Source organism: Myotis yumanensis, unplaced genomic scaffold, assembly GCF_028538775.1.
Source record: "Myotis yumanensis isolate MYYU_CA2020_CCGP unplaced genomic scaffold, mMyoYum1.0.hap1 SCAF_22, whole genome shotgun sequence".
Taxonomy (NCBI): domain Eukaryota; kingdom Metazoa; phylum Chordata; class Mammalia; order Chiroptera; family Vespertilionidae; genus Myotis; species Myotis yumanensis.
In genome coordinates, this window is record NW_027223773.1 from 3,962,235 (window position 1) to 3,982,647 (window position 20,413).

At 51.0% G+C, this 20,413-nt stretch overlaps 1 protein-coding gene across 3 annotated transcripts in view; it reads right to left on the reverse strand.

Annotated features, from left to right (window-relative positions):
• SIPA1L2 (signal induced proliferation associated 1 like 2) overlaps positions 1-18,281 on the reverse strand; it is a 103,855-nt gene extending 85,574 nt beyond the window's left edge. For 2 of the 3 annotated variants that reach the window (XM_070401422.1, XM_070401420.1), the window contains exon 1: positions 18,150-18,280. The gene's annotated coding sequence lies outside the window, so the exon portion shown is untranslated. Of the gene's footprint in view, positions 1-18,149 lie in introns of all 3 variants that reach the window. The other variant, XM_070401421.1, reaches the window with a different exon arrangement.
• Positions 18,282-20,413: the final 2,132 nt, after the last annotated feature.

A 20,413-nucleotide genomic window follows, 5' to 3' on the forward strand; every position in this document is an offset into this window, starting at 1 on the left:
CTCTCCCTCTCTGAAATCAATAAAAAATATATTTAAAAAATATTTTTAATAAAAAAATAAGAAGAGAAAATATGGGATTCTGATTCTCCAACAATGCACGCCGTCTTCTTACGCAATGGCACGTGGGCACTGGCTGTCCCACCATCGGACTCGGTCACTGCTGTCCGGCGCCGCAGGCAGAGCTCAGGGGACAGGGCCCATGCAGGCCACGCACCTGGCCTCGGACGTGTGATGGGAGCAAGTAACGTCAAGGACGTAACACTGAATCTGTTTTACAGGCAGCTCGGTGACAGCGTGAGGATGGCCCGCCTGGTCTAATACTTCTCAGCTACACGCACTGCAACTTGATGGATAGTAAGAGCTGACTTCAGGGCAGCTAAGCAGACGTAATTCTGAAGTCGTGCTTCCATAAGTCACATAGACGGACTCACAGAGAGACAGCCAGCCTTTGACACTGCACTTAATTTAATCAGCCACTTTGGCATCTTAATAGAGCCATTAACAGGTGCGAAAGAAGAATGAGCTGTCTTTTGAGACCTTAGAGCTTACAAATGAGCTAATTTCTATTTTTAATGTAAATGTCAAAAAGCATAATATCGAAGGCTAGCAATTATACTGCTGAAGAGATGGGGATGTTATGGAAGGCCAGGGGCCTCTGCCCTCACACATCAAAAGAGCATTCATGGTGTTTTTAAAGTAAATGCCCAGGTCTGTAATTTAACTCATGCCAACTGAGAAGGACGCCCCATTGAAAAGGATTGGAAGCTGTGAAGATTAAATAAAATAATGTATATAAAAGGAAGTCATTCAGTGCCTTACCAGTAAATTAGATTCATGATAAAAAATAAATTCCTGCCCAGCTGGCATGGCTCAGTGGTTGAGTGTTGACCTATGAACCAGGAGGTAACAGTTTGATTCCCAGTCAGGGCACATGCCTTGGTTTCGGACTCAATCCCCAGTAGGGGGCGTGCAGGAGGCAGCTGATCCATGATTCTCTTTCATCATTGATGTTTCTCTCTCCCTCCCTCTCCCTCCTCTCTGAAATCAATACAAATATATTTTAAAAAATAAATTCCTGAAATTAAATTATAAATATATATGCATTTTTCCTATGTAACAAGTTTGAACGTTAAAAAGGTTAAAAAAAACTATAGTGTTTAAAATCTAACATTCAAGATGGGCAAATAATTTTCAAAGGAGTTCTACCTACATGACAACTAGCTTGGATTATAAATGCTTTCATGGTAAAGAACATGTACCAAAAATGTATTTATCAGACATAAAAGGTACCTAACGTATGTTTGCTAATTACATGCCTTGAAAACTCCTGTTAAGTATAATCAAAAGAACAAATCAGGAAGATTACATAATAAAATAACCTAAACTATATTGAGCCAGGAAACTATACTGAAACAGACTAATAGTTTTTATTGGTTTTTAGAGAGAGAAGAAGGGAGAGACAGAAACGTTGTGTGAGAGAGAAACATCGATCGGTTGCCTCCTGTACTAGTACATGCCCCAACTGGGGATCAAACCCAAAACCCAGGCATGTGCCCTGACCAGGAATCGAACCCTCAACCTTTTGATGTACAGATGTCGCTCCAGCCAACCGAGCCACTGGGCCAGGGCAGACTGACACAACTGCGTCATATAACTCAAATATTTTAATGCCACACTTTTCCTATCACAAAATTCATACGTTCATTTTAAAAACACAGTAGAAGAAATGCAAAAAGAAGAGAAAATGGTAATTACGCATAACACCACCACAAGCAATAACCATTGTAATTTTTTACTGTATCCCTGTTCTGTTGATGCATATGCACATTTAATTTCCCCGTGAAATTGGGATCTATTATATATGCTACTTAGCGAGAAAATGTCTTCATTTAATATTCTGTGAACATTTTCCCCTGTCATTAAATGGCCTTATAAAACAAGACACTTAATTGACTTAAATGACTTGATCATATGGAGAATCATAATTTAATATCTTCCTGCCAATATTTTTCCAGTTTCTCACATTATAATTAATACTGCGTTGAGCACGCTCACACATGCATATATCTTTGGGGCCAAATGTGATTATTTCTCTGGGGTGAATGCCTCACCCCAAGTCCCCACGCAATTACTAACCTTCTCCTTTATTACAATCCGCAGAGCTTAACCTGGGAGAGGTGGAGTGCTGAGGGCAGAGGTCAGGAAGGTGCTTGACCCCTTCTTTCCTGCCCATCTATTAACCTTTGACCCCGTGCCACTGAAGAGCTGCATGGTTCCAAGTCTTCAGGGGCAGGTGTAGGCTCAGCTGGTAATCTCCCCACTTCCCCCCCCACACCTACCCTTCACCTCTGGAGGGAAATGGACAGAACCTGAAGGCAGTTTCTCACAAGAGCCCCAATGTCGGGGGGTGGGGGGGGCGATTGCAGGGAGGACTGGCCACCTGCAAGATTGAAATAACAGAAAACAGCCTGGCCGGTGTGGCTCAGTGGTTGAGCGTCAACCTATGTACCAGGAGGTCATGGTTCCATTCCTGGTCAGGGCACATGCCCGGATTGTGGGCTTGATCCCCAGTGGGGGGCGTGCAGGAGGCAGCTGATCTATGATTCTCTCTCATCACTGATGTTTCTATCTTGCCCTCTCCCTTCCTCTCTGAAATCAATACCAAAAGAAATTGTTTTTTAATAAGAAACGGGCAGCTGCTAAGGAAAAAAAAACAATTTTTCTAATGGTCTGTGTTCCACAGTGTTCATCTCCTTTCTCTGAAAGCTCCGGGGCAGGACACCCACCCCCAGGAAACCGGGGAGACCGGTTTGGCAGCTGCCGAACTGGAATGGTGACTCAGGGCCCATCGTGCCCTTCAGCGCTGGAACTCAACCGTGATGTGTTGCGGGCAGTTGTCAACGGTAACACAAAAGTGCACACATTCCAGACCCCTTTTGCTCATCAAAAGACAAACACGCGATGACCTTACAGAATAAATTGTTGGGCCTGGCCTCCAACGGCAGATCAAAGAGACCTTTGGAATGACATCACTGGGTTCTTTCTGATAAACGTTTAAAATGAATGCACTGAACTGGAGAGAGTGTTTTAAAATCCCTGCTTCCATTTCTAGCGCCTCATCAAACAAAACACAGAAACTATGGCGACGCGCGCTGGCCCCTGCAAACAGCACGCCGGCCACCTGGGCCTGACCCGGTAAGTCCATGTCACTGACCACCTTAGAGGCTTGACTGCCACACGTCGTATTCGTTCAAACTGCATTATTAGCGTGTCATGTGGGGAGCTGCTCTTTCACGCCCAGAACAAAAAGTTACGCATGTAAAGGTGACTCATGACATTAATCTCCTACCCGCACCATTTCTGTGAACTTACTGCACACTTCCTTAAGCGCCGGCCTTTCTTCCTATATTTCTTGTGATTATGCACAGGAATGTAATGTTATGTGTTAAAGCTAACAATAAAACTTTGGGCTTTGTTGTTGTTAATCTTCACCTGAGGATATTTTCCCATTGACTTTTAGAGAGAGGGGAAGGGAAGGGGAGAGACAGAGAGAGAGAGAGAGAGAAACACTGATGTGAGAGAAACACGTCGATTGGTTGCCTCCCACGTGCCCCAATTGAGCCTGCAACGGAGGTCCATGACCTTGACCAGAATCGAACCCGGGACCCTTCAGTCCCAGGGCCAGTGCCCTATCCACTGCACCAGCCCGGGTAGGGTGGGGCGTTTTTACTTTGTGTTATTTTAGCACTGAGAGTACTCACACCCAAAGGAAGTCAACTCAGAGTTACAGGTGTCAGGAAGCAACATCCTTGATTATCTTTGAGGATTTATTAATAAAATACATTTAAAAAAAATACTACTGCCAAGATGAACTTCACAATGTCTCACTCAGAGAAATGACTGAAAACACGATTCTTGTGAGTCCCTTATACGATGTTTTAAAGCCCCGCCTGATGGTCAAGCTGCAGAAATGCCAGACAGGAAGTCACAAGCAGTCACGGGGGCCTCCAGCAAGCCCCCACTTTTGCAAGGTTCTACACATCCTCTGGAACACGGACTGTCTTCCAGCCACTCTGGAGATCAGTTGGGATCTAAACATTCAGAAGAAAGCAGCCAGGACTAAAACCTCTGAACAAGCGAGAGAGACAGCTGGACAGCCAAGGTCAGGAGGGTCGGGCTTTTAGAAACGAGCCAGTTGTAATTCCAGAACCAAGAAGACACAATGGCAGAAAATTCTAGATGCAGGTCAACTTGGTTCACATCTCCATTCAGGGAGCAACAGAATATGAACTTTCAGGGGCCAAGTGCCTTTTTTCTTTTTTTAATATATTTTTATTGGTTTCAGAGAGGAAGGGGGAGGGAAAGGGAGAGAGAGATAGAAACATCAATGATGAGAAAGAATCATTGATGGGCTGCCTCCTACACGCTCTACACTGGGGATCGAACCCACAACCCAGGCATGTACCCCGACCGGGAATCGAACCTGGGACCTCCTGGTTCCTGGGTCCGACGCTCAACCACTGAGCCGCGCCGGCCGGGCGCCAAGTGCCTTTGAATCCAGAGAACACACCCAGCACCTGAGCGACAAGAAGCCAGCAGGGCTGGAGCACCACCTTGGACGAATCGCCCACAGGATTACAGGCTCGACCCGCAGTCCTTTATTCTGAGTCCAACAATAACAGAGACCCTGGGTGGGAGGGGCGTTTGGAACACCACTTCCAGGAGGATTTCTAGAATATTCGAAATTCTGCCCTAGCCAGTTTGGCTCAGTGGACAGAGCGTCGGCCTGCGGACCAAAGGGTCCTGGGTTTGATTCCAGTCAAGGGCAGGTACCTTGGTTGCAGGCTCCTCCCGGGCCCGGGCCCTGGTCGGGGCAAGTGCAGGAGGCAACCCATCGATGTGTTTCTCTCACATCGATGTTTCTCTCTGTTTTTCCCTCTTTCTCCCACTCTCCCTAAAAATCAGTGGGAAAATATCCTCTGGTGAGGATTAACAACAACAAAAGAATATTCCAAACTCTCCGGCAGCTCCTCCCCCTCTTCCCGTGAAGATCTGCCTGTGAGAAAACTTCCTCTTCTGCAAACATCCCCGTCTTCCTCCCAACTACCCAGCCCACAAACTTAGTATTGGGAGAATCAGGCCCAGGCTGCCTGCAGGGCTGTGATCCTTCTCATCACAGTGAACGCAGAAAAAGACGCGGGGACTGGGGGCTGGAATAGCGCTTTCCCAGGGCAAAGGTCAGGGTCAATGTTTACCCCTTCATAGAAAATCAGCGTGCACACATGGAGAGCCATGTTAACGCCGGGCCGAGTCCGACCCAGCACATCACAGGCCAGTCTCCCTCCCTACAGGGGAGCGTGATGTTTCAGCTGAGCCGCCCGTCCCCAGCACGTATGTAAACTTGACCTCGCTGATGAAGCTCGGCGCTGCTTTTGTTCACGACAAGCACAAAGATGTAAAAAACGCCCCCACGGCCACGGTGGGAGTTGCAGGCACCCCATCTGCAGCTGCTCGGCCCCAGCTTCTGCCCCCAAATCAAGTGAAGGCCCGCGACGCGTTCCCCTGCTCCCCGCCACCCTCAGCAGCTGGGCTCTTATCGCTCCGGAGGGTCCCCGCATCCCTCCACGCTTAAATTATTGGCAAAAATCAGCAACATCAGCATAACCCGTCTGTAACAGATCCTGAACAGACGACAGCAAAGGGAGGAAATGAAGGCAGCATCCAGATCACCCCGATGCCGCGAGGCACCGAATACAACGAACACCAGGCAGCCTTCCCATCTTCAGAAAATGTGAGGTTCATTTCTCCCCGCCGGGCATTTGCTCCCGGCCTTGCGTTTGTTAGTGGAAAGTGACAAGCCTATCGCTAAGTTTTACTCCCTGGCAGATCTTCATTGAAGAACATGGACACTCTGCCCAGCTGGCGTGGCTCAGTGGTTGAGTGCTGACCTATGAACCAGGAGGTCATGGGTTCGAATCCCGGTCAGGGCACATGCCCGGGTTGCGGGCTCGATCCCCCGTGTGGAGCGTGCAGGAGAAAGCCAGTCAATGATTCTCTCGTCATTAATGTTTCTATCTCTCTCTCCCTCTCCCTTCCTCTCTGAAAGCAATAAAAATAGTTAAAAAACGAAATAAATCATCAACTGAGAAAAGCTCTATTAGAAGATTCACTCTGTTGCCAGAATGAAAGCGTCATAAGAGCAACACCCCTGGGTACTCACCCCCATACCCTGCGTCCTTCCTACAACTGGGCGGGGTCCCCCAGAGCACGCAGTCAGCATCAGCATCGGACACCCGGATGCCCACGTGCACCTGAGCGCCCACAACCTACCAGGCAACCCAACGCCACAAGGCAAAATATTCTCTCCTTTAGGTTTATGACACACTCTATACAACCTTAAGCAAATCACAATGGTGAGGGTTGGGGATAAACTTACCAGACAGACAAGTTCATCACCACTTTGAAAATACTGCCCATCAGGTCTCCTTAATGTTGCTTTTACTGATAAAGCCCATTTTTTGAGTTGCGAAACCTAAACCAGTCAAGGAAGTAAGTTTGGTTTTAGGGCAGAGCTGGTTGACAGGGACAGTACTGCAAGCAGGAATGTCACTGCACACAAAGGCCACTCAACAAAAATGCAAATCCTCACCTTTTCCAAGGCCTAACCCTGCCCCCACCGGCCCTCCGCCGATTCCTGGCCGTGCAAACCCACCTTACGCTCAGGGACCAGGGAGTCTTTCCCTGAGGGAGTCAGTGCCATCCACCCGGGTCTCTGACACGGGAGTCTTTTGCTAACACACCGGACACACGGCCATCCGCCCGCCGGGACACTGACAGTTCACGGGAAGTGAGCTCACCCCCGAAGGAGAAGGAGCAGTCCAGCCTAAGGGCCTGGCTGTGCAAATGTTTCCGAATCCGCACAGTGAGGACGTCTGACTGCAGGGTAACTGGGAGGCACCTCGGAGGCCTGCAAGGCTGCGCGCTGGTAAATTTGCTGACTGTGCCAGACGCTTCCTGGGGGAGAAGATGGGGGGGAGGTGACAAGGTCCCTGCCCGCCGGGGCCTCACACCCTGGGCGCCCTGACTCACTTGGGAACCTCAGGATGCCAGAGGTGAAAGAGAGATGTCATTTCAGCCTGGATTACCCTCCCTGCCCGCCAAACAGGCCTCGGGCCACTCCGTCTTCTGCAACAGCAAGGAGATCCTACTTCTGTGCTCCCAGGAGTTTGGAGAAGTTCTCACCTCTCCCCTCAGGTTTCATTTCCCAGGAAAGGAGGAGGTGAAAGTTCAGCCTGAAAGTGGCTGAGGCTGGCCGGGCAGCACAGAAAGCAAGTCCCCGCTATGGTTACGCTGCTCCACAGGCTGGGAGCCTGAGTCACACGCCCTGCCCCCGCCACGCCTCCCAGGTGCTGCAGCGTGGGAAGGACACACGGGGCCGGTATCGGCTGATGGGATGACAAGGAAACAGGAAGATCAAAGGCAGCGTCCCCTGGGACCGTGCCTCCCATGACACCCACATACCCAGTGCCCACCGTGCCCCCCCACCCCCGAGACCCCGCTCCTGCGGGAGGGGCTGAGCGCCAGGGGGCCGGGCTGAGGATGCATTTAGAAAGCTCCCCAGCCCCAGACGTGCGGCGACAGCAGCCATCAGACATCACCCGGATCTGCCGGCCCTAAAATTAGCAGAGCAGTTACTGCCACGCCTGCGTCAGAGCCTTCCCATGGCCACTTACTCCACCGGGGACACGACACCCTGGAGCAGAGCCAGCAGAGCAGGTCAATGGCTGCTCCGCTCCCAGCCTGGCTGCTGAGGTTTTATAATTCATTGCCGAGGTGAGCAAAGTCCTAAGGGCTACACCTGCAATAGTGCGGGGCAAAGGAGGGTGGGCGGGGGGGTTGCAAGCACTTATTCTTTGGGTGAGTAAAGTACTGTGTGTGATAAACCCTTCTGAGTACTTTTTTCCTTTTTTTATATATATTTTTATTGATTTCAGAGAGGAAGGGAGAGGGAGAGAGAGAGAAACATCAATGATGAGAGAGAATCATTGATCAGCTGCCTCCTGCACGCCCCCAATTGGGGATTGAGCCCCCCCGCCACCCCCAACTGTGGATCAAGCCCCCAACCGGGGCATGTACCCTGACCAGGAATCAAACCGTGACCTCCTGGTTCATGGGTCGATGCTCAACCACTGAGCCACACCAGCCGGGACCTTCTGAGTATTTAAATGGCTAAAATTTATTTAAGGGCTCCCGTTCCACTAGCTTAAACAAAAATCATGCAAGTCTAGCAAAGTTTAAATGCAAAACAAAACCCGTTTTCCGCTGGTGGTGCTTCCTCTCATCTTGGCAAGGACTCGGGAGCTAAAGGAATGTTGTCTGCGCCATCACAGGGGAGCCCCCCCGCTCCCCAAGGAAGAACCGCTAACCCGAGTCAACCAGCAGGCCGCCTACCTGGCTGCAAAGTACAAAATTTCCCATGGACGGCAGACGGCCCACTGACAGACAGAACAGGGCATGTTTCAGATCAGGCGGCAAGCGCACTAGCCCAGCCCTGGGCCACCGTGGTCCCTTTCGGGGCAGTTGGCTGGGAATGCCACCATTCCCACATGCTGGCACCTTCTCTCCTCCCTCCCTCTCGCTCTCTCCTTTCATTCATTCCTTTCATGATTCAGGGAGACCAGCCATTCCTCACAAGGCAGCTGTGGGCCAGAGGAAAGAGCCCTGAGAACTAAGATTCAGAAAACCACGTGTTCTCTCTCATTAAACTTACTTTCTGCATCAGTAAAGGGAAATTCCCATCAGCCTTATAAGGTTCTCTCTCTCTTTTTTTTTTTTTTTAAATATATTTTATTGATTTTTTACAGAGAGGAAGGGAGAGAGATAGAGAGTTAGAAACATCTATCAGCTGCCTCCTGCACATCTCCCACTGGGGATGTGCCCGCAACCAAGGTACATGCCCCGACCGGGATCGAACCCGGGACCCTTCAGTCCGCAGGCCGACGCTCTATCCACTGAGCCAAACCGGTTTCGGCTATAAGGTTCTCTTTTATCAGAGCATCCATGAAAGTCAATACAATAGCTGTTTTTAAATTTACCTTGAACAATCTCACTCCCAAGTTCTTTATTCCGTTCCTAAGTCAAAAACATCAGCCCCCCTCACTCACTCTTCTCATCACTTAAAACTCTTTAAACAGGAAAACAGATCAATTATTCCATGAAAATGACTTACAATAACTCTTAAACAGTTAGGCGATTTTAATAATATTTAGGCTAATCTCTCAGCCTTCTCTACAGCTTTCACCATAGCAGTCCTTAATACCCAAATTTCAACAAACAGGAGTTAGAATGAAATTCCCCTAAATTCACATAACACAGGAATTGGTACGTCAGGATAACAAGAATAAAAGATGAAAACTAGGGTTTACTGAGCACCTACTACATTTAAGGCATAAGGAACATTCTAACGTCCTTGGGTGTCCTTAAAAGTACAGACTCACTGAAGGTACATGACACACCGCTGATGGGTTTTTAAAAACCATCATTTCCTGTAGAAATTATCGCGGCTCATGGGCTGGGAGATAAACGCAGGGTAATCATTGACAGTCGCCTGGAGTAACGAGTCCACAGCTGGGCTTTTCGGTTCCTGATTCCAACAGGGCAGCCGTTGTCCGTTGGGACTAGACTTTGGAAGCTGGGAAGGTGCAACCCACACCTTCCCGTGAACGTCAGGTCCCCCTTCTGCTCGGGGCACCCAGTCTCCCCACTTCCGCTCAGGGCACCCAGTCTCCCGGATCGACCCCGTCCGATGGCCATACTGGTTCTGATGGAACCTGGAACCCGGGGATCCCAGCTGGTACCTTCCGCAGAGCTGACGCACAGGCCATTTCAAATAACCCAGAAAAGACCTAACAGGTATAAAAGGTCCTCGAGTTAGATCCTTTACCACAGAGACAGGACTTTAAAGTGACACTACTTAGGTCAACAAAAGCCAGGTACCCGGCTCTCGCATGTGCAAACCACGGCTCTCAATCATTCCTTAAACAAATATTTGTCTGCTAAGAGCCTGTTCTGTGGCCAGAACCGCTGGAGACCAGGGAACAGGAGTAAACCAGAAACATCCCTGCCCAGACAGCACTTGTGCCCCATTGAGGACAGACAGAAGGTAAACACGCAAAATCAATATGCAACAGAAAGCCAGGCAATGGTGAGTGCGATGGGTTAGAATCAGGCTGCACACGGGGGCGGGAGCGTGCAGAGCAGGCTGGGGGGCTGGTTTAGTTTGCAGCTCTGTGCACAGAGGCGGTGGCTTGGCCTCCCCAGAGAGGGGGGGACCCCGCATCTCCCTCACACTGGAGGAGGCTGTGGGCTCCAGTCCTAGCCAATAATACACAAGCAGAAGTATACTATTACTTTGTACTTTCCAAGTTATACTTAACTTTTTAAAATATATATTCATTGATATCAGAGAGGAAGGGAGAGGGAAGCGAGAGATAGAAACATCCATGATGAGAGAGAATCATGGATCGGGTGCCTCCTGCACGGCCCACACTGGGGATCGAGCCCGCAACCCGGGTATGTGCCCTGACCGGGAATCAAACCATGACCTCCTGGTTCATAGGCTGACACTCAACCACTGAGCCATGCCAGCCGGGCTGTACTTTCTTTTTAGAAGCTTCTGGATGAGCAAATGATTAGTTAGGTCTTCCACCGTGACCCTGGGTCTGGTGTCAGCTCTGGATGATAGCACAGCGCTTCCTAAACAGCTGAGTTCAACCAGAAGCATTCCAAGAATAGCATCCCCCATTCCACTGCCCACCCCTCCCCGCCCCCTAATGAAACCTCAAGCTCACAACCCACAACCAGTTCTGGAAGAGAACGAGCCAACATAGTCATGTCCTCGGGAAAAGAACACACACAGCAAATGCTGGGCCCATTAAGGGAAGAGGGTGTCCAGAGCCTCCCTTACAAGAACCCCCCTCTCCTCCCCACCAGGAGCCTAGAAATTGCTTCCAAGTAGCCAGGAACGCCCACCGGAGAGGGTGGAAGAGCCGTGGTCCCCAGGCTGGGCCCGCCCATTTCAAAGGGTAACTCAGGTGCCCTTGAGGCCCAAAAGAAAATGCTCCGACTTCTGTTTGTTTATTGATTGAGTGATTGAGTGATTGATTAGTTCAGATTTTTTTTTTTTTTTTTTTGTCGAGGGAGAGTGAGAGAGAGAAAAACGTCGATGTGCACATCAATCAGCCACCTCCCGCACGCGCACCACCGGGGAATCGAACCGCGGGCAACCCCTCAGGGCACAGGGCCACAGCCAACCAACTGAGCCACACAAAGTACCACCCTTCTTAAAATGTATAATTTCATGTTTTATCCGCACTTTAGCACAGTAGAGTGATATGCACACATATGTGTAACATATTGTACATAGACACAAGCAGATATACGGGCACAGACATCCCTATGTGGGTGTTGCGCTGGGTGATTTTATACAGTGAGGATGCACACTGAGGAAAGTACAGAAACCGAACTACGAAGAAACAATTGCTCTTTGGATTAAGGCCTTACACACGTGCAACTACAGCATTTGTCCTGAAGGAAGAATCAAAATCCTTCTTACCATTAGTTATCAGACACGTCAATGCAAGAGCTATGCCTGAGCCACGTGACTAGGCACCATTCAACCGGGAACCCAGTGCGTTACCACAGCATCGAGAGAAGACAGAGCATCCCCCGCCGCTGCCCCTACTGCATGCGGGTTATTCAGAGCTGAAGACAGTGGAGGCTTCCCTGCAGGCTCCAGAGAGGCCTTCACCGCGCCCTTGAAGAATTTAAATTAGGGGCCTTGCCCAAAGTAAGAATTATCTCCAGAAATCACTTTTTATGGCCTATGGAGAGGGCAGGACAAGCTTCTAATGACTGGAAACCTGTTCTTCTTATCGCCCTGAGAATGACCTTCCTCCCACCTGAAGTCCCAAGCTGCCTCGCCTCACCCTTAGCTCAGAATGTCATGGGTCCCCCGCTTTCCCTTTCTGTCTCGGACTCCCCCACATACCTGGGGTTCCCCTATGTACATAGGTAATTACATTTTGTTTGGTTTTTTTTTTTTTCTCTCGTTCATCGATGTGTCTCCTGTAGACTGAATGATCAGACCAGCTGGAAGCACCTTAAAGGCAAGCGTCTCCCTCCCCCACATGGACCACGACGCAGGTTACTCGGCCCTAAGCATCTGTGGGAAATCTTCAAAGGCAACCAAAGAGCCTACTGTGGACGACTTTCATGTCTCAGACAGCTCGACCACCTGGGAGCTTCTTCCAGCAGGTGTAGCTGCGATGCAGAAGTGGGAAATTTGGAGTGAACAGAGAGGCCCCTAGGACTGTTTATTTGTGCAACAGGAAGAGGAAAGTATCAACTAATTAAAACACGGGGCGGGGGGGGGGGGTGATTATGGTTCTCTCCCCGCCCCCATATCTGTAAGCAACTCAAAATAAAGCCATACCAAGCCACCAAAACTAGTTTAAAAGAGTCCAACATCCTGATTTTTTTTTTTTTTTTACAATCTTTTCAGTGCCTAAGATCACAGATAACAGGGTGGCCCTAGTCATTCAGACAGTCATGAAATATTTCTTCATCACCAATACTGTGCACAGTATGGTTCGGGTTACTAGGGAAACACGAAATCTGACAACATTTCTTTCTTAGAATAACTTGGTCAGAAGAACCAGCAGAAGAGGTATGACATGGTCTTGGAGGATAATTATGTGGAAGAGGTGGAGCGATAGACTAGTTATAAGATATTACGTGCATGAATACTTAACTGTAACCAAAGACATGTGACTCCCTTGTAAACCTAGGAGGAAGTTTCTAGAGATACAATTCACAGTTCAGCCAGTTTAACAAAGATAAAAAAACACACACAATCTGATCGCCCTAGCTGGTTTGGCTCAGGGATAGAGTGTCAGTTCAAGGACTGAAGGGTTCTGGGTTCGATTCCAGTCAAGGGCACATACCTGGGTTGCATGACCCCTGGCCCTGGTCAGGGCACGTGCAGGAGGCAACCAATCAATGTTGTCTTTCTCACATCAAGGATTCTCTCTCTGTGTCTCTCCCCCTCCCTCCCACTCTCTCTAAAAATCAATGGAAAGACATCCTGGGGTGAGGATTAACGACAACAACAGAAAACAGTCTGATCTAATGTGCAAGCAGCATTTCTTGGGGAGGGCAGGCAAAGGTGCTAAATATTAGAATCGATCTCCAACAGGCACCATAGGAAGAATGCGCTAGTGGTTCTCAACCTTCTGGCCCTTTAAATACAGTTCCTCATGTTGTGACCCAACCATAAAATCATTTTCGTTGCTACTTCATCACTGTCATGTTGCTACTGTTATGAATCATCATGGAAATATCTGATATGCAGGATGGTCTTAGGCGACCCCTGTGAAAGGGTCGTCCGACCACCAAAGGGGTCGTGACCCACAGGTTGAGAACCGCTGCTAAGGTAAAAGGACGCACAGTGATGTTAGGCTGCAGTGACATTCCCACGAGAGGAGAAGGCGTGGCTTCATGGGGGCACGTGACTAAGGACCCACGGGCTGCAGTGAAGAGCCAACTCAGAGCCCGAGCAGCAGGACCACGAGAAAACGAATGCAAACTTGGACTCCATCAGTACAAGCAGGACACGCAAGGGAGGAAGGGCACCCTCCCCTACAAGGTCAAGTTGTAGAACGCGTCAGAGCGCCACCCAACCTTGACAGGGTTTGTTCCGTGGGCAACTGAAATACCTCGAGGAGACGCCTCTGTGTGTTGCAGACCACCAAGCGAGGAGAACGTGAAGAAGTGGGTAGACTGAGACTCAGTGCTACGGGCAAAAGAACCTTCTGGTCACCAACACGTCATAAAGGCCCAGCCGGCGTGGCTCGGGGGTTGAGCATCGACCCAGGAACCAGGAGGTCACAGTTCGATTCCCAGCCAGGGCACATGTGCAGGTTGCAGGGGTGCATGCGCATGTGCATATGGGGGTTCATACATGCCCATACGTGGAAGCAATTCCCACAAATGTCTCCTCTCCATGGGAAGACCTTCCAGTGGCAATATATCTCGATGACATGCATGGACGGTAGATAGTAATTGCTGTTGTTACTTTTCCATGCGGGAACGTCAAATACTGACAAATACGATGGTCACTACAATTTGCCCTCTGTGCTACAGGTGGATGAAAAGCCAAGGAGGAACAACACAGCCCTAAGGCCTGTCTCGTACAGAAACGCGAGGACTCGATGCCCCTTCTCCCAACGGCACCTTTTTTTCTTTCCTGTCACGGAACTTGGCTCTACAGTGTTCTACAGGGACATCAAGAAGCAACCTGGGTGACAACAAACGTGAAATCTCCGTGAACCAAGCTCAGAAAGTATCCAAACAATTTATCTCACGTGTGAAGCATTTCAATGCCTATCACACTCTTGTCCTGCCTTTAAAAGGAGTCGGGTTTTTTTTTTTTTTTAAAGGAGTAAAAGGATTGGAACAGAAAAGCTATTTCTGAGTCACTGACTTCAAGGTAAGCCAAGCATGAATGTTCACATACAAACTACCACAGACGCCAAAGAAAGAAAAGACACCATCATGAAAAATGTGTCCTATCTCAATCAGCAGTCATTTTCATGACTCTAAAACGTTTAAGTGTTTAAGAAACCTAAAATTTTGGTGCCGAAAAAGATCATGGAAATTCTCCATTCCAGACTCATTTGCAACAGGCAAACTGGTATTCCTTGCCCCTCGTTCCCAGTGCTCTTTCTGTCCTATCACTTGCAGAGGAATTAGGTACCTATATAGAAGTAGAAATCTGTAATATGGTTCCTGTATTCTTTAGGACTGCATGGCCTTTTTCATTCAAGTTCAAACAGATGGGGGCGGGGGAGGGGGGGTTAAGAGGGGGGGACACTTCGCTTTTCAGTTAACAATGCCTGAATTTCCTTCACATTCAGCATATCTATGAAAGGATTTTAATCCTAAATCCTAAATGCAAAGACTCGATGTCTTTCCCAGACTAAAAATAAACAACAAAAAAACACAACTTTGCATTGACCGTTATGGCGGGGGGGAGGGGAGCTATAAACACGGAGGCCTTTGCAAAGCAGGCAGAAAATATGCAACCCCTTTTAAGCTACTTTTGATGACCCAGCACAGCACTTTTTCAACCAGCTTCAATTACCAGACAATTGCCCTTCAGGACAGCTCACCAGTATTTCTTCACTTTCAAGAATAGATTTTTGAGATGAGTAACCCATTACCCCTTCGCCTCAGGTAAAAAGATCCCCCACTGGCAGACAGGTGTTTTACTGAGCTCAGGTCTCAAAAATTCTTCAAAATACCATTGTAGTCCTGGGATGGGGGGGTGAGGGATGGGGGGGTGGGAGTGGGAGGACTGACAAACCCATATCACACAGCTCTAACTGCCAAATCATGATGCCCTGATAATCCCCCTATGACATTCCATAAAAGTAAAGCTCTCGGAAAAAGGCTAAAATTTGAAAACAGAAGAGGCATTTGAGCTCAGCTGGCGTAGCTCAGTAGCTGAGCATTGACCTATGAACCAGGAGGTCACGGTTTGATTGTGGGCTCGATTCTCAGTGTGGGGCCTGCAGGAGGCAGCCGATCCATGATTCTCTCTCATCATTGATGTTTCTCTCTCTCTCTCTCTCCCCCTCTCCCTTTCTCTCTATAACTTATATATGTATATATTAAAAAGCATCTGATTAAACATATACACTTAGCCCTAACTGGTTTGGCTCAGTGGATAGAGCGGACTGAAGGGTCCCAGGTTCGATTCAGGTCAAGGGCATGTACCTTGGTTGTGGGCACATCCCCAGTGGGGGTGTGCAGGAGGCAGCTGATCAATGTTTCTCTCTCATGATGGTTCCCTCTCATCGATGCTTCTAACTCTCTATCCCTCTCTCTTCCTCTCTGTAAAAAAATCAATAAAATATATATTTTTAAAAATAAAAATAAATAAAATGATAAAAATATACACTTAGACCAGCTGGAGAAAATCGGGCAGCTTCGCCTCCATACCTGCAATTTATCTCCTGCTTTCTTTTCAGGCCCAAATGCTTACACGGCTTGTTATCCGAGTTGGCGGCGCCCCATCTATAGGTAGCATGTGGGTACTGATAAAAGCTGTTTCTCATTCCATTTCCCATTTCCCAGATGTTTGCTAGGGAGCTCTTTTTTTTTTTTTTCTTCCCCTTCAGCTATTTATGAATACGCTCTGATTTAGAACAAACAAACTCAACATGTTATATTTTAAGCTGAGCGAGACACACAATAAATGACAGCTTCCAAGATAATTGCAAAATATCTCTCCGGCTTATATAAATACGTTTGCCTACCTAGGCAAGATTTGGGCAGGCTGCCGTGGTCTTGCTTTAGGTAAAAAAAGCACTTATGATACAGGTAACAGAAGCAGCTGCTGAAATGGCCAAGTGCAGGCTATTGTACTTCTCATAAAAGGGATTGTGCTTTAAAAGCGAAAAGCCAAATATTAACTATCAGCTGAGGGGGGAAGAAAGCTGTTCCTCACGTGATTCTTGGTATAAATCATGCACACCTACGTCCACTACATCCCTTCCCCCAGATGCATCCGTGGTGGAGATTTCTAGCCTGAATCAATTCAATTAATGATGGTATCCAAAACTCAAGAGGGATCCTGCCTCCCCGTGAATACATTCTCGTCCACCTCTCCGAATCAAGCAGTGAACTCTGCAATCCAGGGGTCAAACCCCAGTGGAACTGTCTGAACAGAATGACAGATCTCGCCCCAGAACTCCGCATCCTTCCCATGAAGTCACAACCTGACACAGACATCCTTAAACCCTGGGACGTAGAGACGGGACCCAAGCTGCCTCTTCGCATTCATCTTTGGGGGAGGCCGACATCATAGGCCCCCTCTTGGGATCTCCATCAATACTGGTTTTACAGGGAAGTAACACAATTCTTAGAAAGTGACGCTCTTGGAGTTTTTGCTCCCCTCTCCCATTATTAATTATAAAACTGGAAGGAAAAAAAAAAAACCTGATTGCAGAGACTAGGCAACTCGAAAGCTCAGTTGCCTCCTCGCCTGTCATAAGAAAGCCATCTAGTGTTAACATTTAGCAATGAGAGCTGCAGACAAAAGAGGCAGGGAAGACTTGTCTCTGAGCGACTCATTTGGAACTTACTGAGCAGACCTAGGAGAACCGCCAAGCCTCTTTGTTTTTTTAAAAAATATAAATAAAAAAAGGCCACCCATCCCAAAACCAAGTCCAAACCCGAGCAAAAATCCAAAATCTCTGCCATTGCGCGTTGACCCGGACCCCGTGTGGAGGCCACGATGCTGTCTGTGCGCCCAGCGCACTGGAGGGAGGTTTGCAGCCTGCGCGCCGGAGCCGGAGCCGGGCGGCGGCGGCGGCTGGATTCATTGAACCGGAGCCGGTTAATGATGACAAATCCCTCCCCGGGGGGCGATGCCAACTTGTGTCCCTCCCCGCGGAGCCCGGGCTCCCGCTCCCGGAGGAGGCACCGAAATGGATCGCGCGGGTTTGCCGCCCGGTTGCAAATTCACTGGAGGTGCCCGTGGGGACCCGACCCGGGGCCGGGCGCGGAGGGCGCCGCGATCCTGGGCGCCCGGGCGGCGGCGGGGCGTCCGACTCCCAGGGAAGGTCGCGCCCAGTCCGAGGGTCGCCGGCCACTCGGGGTCCCGCGAAACTGGGGATGCGGGGGGGTGCCGGCGCGGCGGGGGCTCGGGCACCGGCTCCCAGGGAGGGAATCGCCGCGGCAAGTTCGGCAACAACCCCGCCCGGGCGCCCTTTCCCCTTCCCTCCGGGGTTAGTCACCGAGGAAGCGCCGGGCACCCCGAGGGGGTCCCCCTTCGTGCGCGGGTCAGGGACGGAAATAACCTTCCAGCCGATCGATCGGCAACTTTGGGAGGTCGGAGCGGCGGAGGCTCCGCTTGCACCGGCGGGACCCCAGCGAGCCGGACCCCAGCGCCCAAGCCCCCCCAAAGCGCCCCGCCGTCAGCTCCCCGAGGCGCCCAGGGGCAGCCCCTCCCCGCGGGGCAGTCCCCGCCGAGCCCGGCCCCAGACGCCACCCACAGGCTCCCGTCCGCTCGCCCCAACACGCACCTCAGAGACGCGGCCGCAGGGACCTACCGGGGCCGCAGCCTGGCCGCCCGCCGCCGCGCTCTGCCCATCGGCCCGGACTCGGCCCGCGCCGGGCTCCGCGAGAGGCGGCCGGACCCTCCGGGAGGCGGCGCCGGAGCTGTCGGCCTGCGATCGGGCGGCCGGGCGGCCGGGCAGCCGGGCAGGGCGCGCGCGCTGCTCCTCCCGCGCCGCCGCCGCCGTCCGCGTCCTCCTCGCGCTCCGCCGGCTCTGCCCGGACTCCAGACGCCGCCGCCGCCCGCCCGCCCGCAGTCCCGCCCCCCGCCCGCGCCGCGGCCTCTCATTGGCCGCCGCTTGCAGGCCCCCTCGGCCCCGCCCTGCCATTGGGCGCTGGCGCAGTCCGTCCCGCGGGGTCTGGGGCTTCGGGAGCAGCTGGTGCGCGGTTCCCAGACCCCGGAGCGGGCGGGAGGGGAGGGCACCGGAGCGGCTCGGCCCCGGCCGCGGGCCCGGGCTGCGGTCTCGGGGACGGGGAGCAGCCACCCTGGGCCTGCCCCCCAGAAAGCCGTCGCCGTCCTCCTCCGGACCCCTTCGCCTCTCCCGCAGGGAGACGTGAACCCCGAAGCGGGCCCCCGACCTGCCCCCTGCGCAGTCGCGACCCCGCCAGCACCCTTGGGTCGCTCGGGTCCTCGCGCCTCAAAGCTCTGGGTGTCGCCGCACATGAGACCCAGGCAGCCGCGGGCACTGCGCGGGGACCTGCCCTGGACGCCAAAGGGTCACCTGTGACCCCAAGAAGAACTGCATCACCGTGTTCACCAGACCGCAGAAGGGCAGCCCTACTGTGTGCCAGCTCCTACTGTGTGCCAGCCCCTACTGTGTGCCAGCTCCTACTGTGTGCCAGCCCCTACTGTGTGCCAGCTCCTACTGTGTGCCAGCCCCTACACTGTGCCAGCCCGGAGGACCAGGCAGGGAGCGCTCTCGACCGCCCAGGCAGTGCCCCTGTGCACCTTTGGCTGGGGTGGGGGTTGCACTGAGAAACCCATAAATAAATAGAACTTTAGAACGAGGTTCTGTAGGTGGCAGTGCTCAGAGACTTTAGGAACAGGAGACCTTTCGGGGTCAGGAGGAAGGCACGCAGTCCCCGCGCCCAGGCCCTGGCCGCCCACCTCGCCCTCCAAGCGGGCCTCAACCCCAGGAAGCAATGCTCCTGGATCTTTATTCCGACCAGGAAATGAACAATGTATACCCGTCCTCTCTATCTTTTAAAAGTATATTTTTACTGATTTCAGAGAGGAAGGGAGAGGGAGAGATAGAAACATATAATGAGAATCATAGACGGGCTGCCTCCTGCACGGCCCATCCTGGGGATCGAACCCACAACCCAGACATGTGCCCTGACCAGGAATCGAACTGTGAGCTCCTGGTTCATAGGTCGATGCTCAACCACTGAGCCAACCCGTCTAGGGCCCCATCTTCTCCATTTTCCTTGAAGGTGTCGCTCACCCAAGGGGAAGCATGGCCTGAAACGATTCGTTGTAGGTGGTTTCACACTTGCTTTGGTTGTGGAAACGTTAGGCAGGGGTCCTCAAACTTTTTAAACAGGGGGCCAGTTCACTGTCCCTCAGACCGTTGGAGGGCCGGACTATAGTTTAAAAAAAACTATGAACAAATTCCTGTGCACACTTGCATATATCTTATTTTGAAGTAAAAAAACAAAACGGGAACAAATATAATATTTGTATTTGCATGTGGCCCGCGGGCCGTAGTTTGAGGACCCCTGCGTTAGAGGATTGTAAGCTAGACTGGAGCTGATTCTGCCTACATGGTCCAGGGGGGTCCCAGCCCCCCAGCAGGAGTGGCCTGGTATGGGCAGCTCTCACTTACCTTCCAGCCCCACCTAAGGGGTTCCTAAGCCGGGTTTAGGGGGCGGGACGCTGAGCTTCCTGAGACTGGACTGGGGTTTCCAGTTCCTCCCTTTCCAGAGGCAGACTTCTTCCTGCAGATGTAACGCCTGTCCGTGCCTGTCACACACACACGCCCAGATCATAACCCGAGAAACGTTAGAGGCGGCCCCTCCCCCGCTGTATTTCTCCCTGATCTAACGCGTGAACAGATTGTACAATCTTTTTATCTCTTTATAAAATACTAGAGGCCTACTGCACAAAAAGATTCGTGCAATAGGCCTTCCCTTCCCCTGGCTGCCGGTACCGGTTTTCCTCCGGCACCCGGAACCCAGGCCTTTGCTCTGGCCGGAGCCGGCTTCAGTCTTCGCTCCGCCGCTTCACGCCTAC